Source organism: Pteropus medius, unplaced genomic scaffold (genome assembly GCF_902729225.1).
Source record: "Pteropus medius unplaced genomic scaffold, Ma_sr-lr_union100, whole genome shotgun sequence".
Lineage (NCBI taxonomy): Eukaryota > Metazoa > Chordata > Mammalia > Chiroptera > Pteropodidae > Pteropus > Pteropus medius.
In genome coordinates, this window is record NW_024349800.1 from 24,239,625 (window position 1) to 24,240,628 (window position 1,004).

At 37.1% G+C, this 1,004-nt stretch overlaps 1 long non-coding RNA gene across 1 annotated transcript in view; it reads left to right on the plus strand.

Annotated features, from left to right (window-relative positions):
• The window catches only part of LOC120621596 (uncharacterized), a 2,087-nt gene extending 1,660 nt beyond the window's left edge, over positions 1-427 (plus strand). Inside the window, exon 3 of the long non-coding RNA XR_005658201.1 lies at positions 269-427. This is a non-coding gene — a long non-coding RNA (uncharacterized LOC120621596). The remainder of the gene's footprint in view (positions 1-268) is intronic.
• The last annotated feature ends 577 nt before the right edge of the window (positions 428-1,004 follow it).

A 1,004-nucleotide genomic window follows, 5' to 3' on the forward strand; every position in this document is an offset into this window, starting at 1 on the left:
AGGAGAGGAGAGGAGAGGAGAGGAGAGGAGAGGAGAGGAGAGGAGAGGAGAGGAGAGGAGAGGAGAGGAGAGGAGAGGAGAGGAGAGGAGAGGAGAGGAGAGGAGAGGAGAGGAGAGGGAGAAAAGAAAAGAAAAAAAGTGTGCTTGACTCCCAGGGAATCTTTCTCAAGTTGTAGAAAATTTTGAGGCCAACAAAGAGTTTCTCAAAAGACAGTTCTTTTTAAGGGAAGTATTTTTCTTGGATGTAAACTCTTCTTTTTCATTCTAGCTGCAAAGGTAGCTAGGAAGAGACCAAGGACTTAAAAGCAGAACTTGACATTGTTTTGCTGCTGAGCTCAATTTTACAAACTGACTCCTGAAGGTCCCATAGAGCAGCTACTTCTTCCCTGGTAACTCTTTTTTCTATTTAAACAACCTTTCTGCTAACTAAATTTATTGAAGAACCTTTAATATAGAATATTTTAAGATTTTTTTGCCCAGGTAGCTGATAATTACTGAATATCAACTCGAGTAATTATCATATTAAATACTAATAATAGTACAAAAATGATACGTTCCCTGTTTTCAGAAACAGATGTTCAGCAGGCACTGCTTAATCTCTCTCTGAGTTCTGTTCTGTCAAACAAATAATCATGCCTACCTTTCTGGGATATTAAGAAGATGGAAGACGTATATGTAAAGTACCTGGCACATAGTAAACAGTCAATAAATGGTAATTGATAAAGGATACTATTGTACTTGATAGCAAAATAAACAAGAAACAAACAGACCTTCAAACAATACTTAGTTATTACAAAACATCACTACTTCAAGGACTAAAGGATCTCAAAAGAGTGTATTTACATTGTTCCTTTCTCATTAACTCGGTGATTATCAAGAGTGGAACACCAATAATCACTGTGGACTCAGAATTTTATAATAATCACTAAGAATTCACTTACCCTCAATTCTCATGACCACCTTTCATGCCATATATTAGCTGAGAGCTGTTGGAATGCTACAAG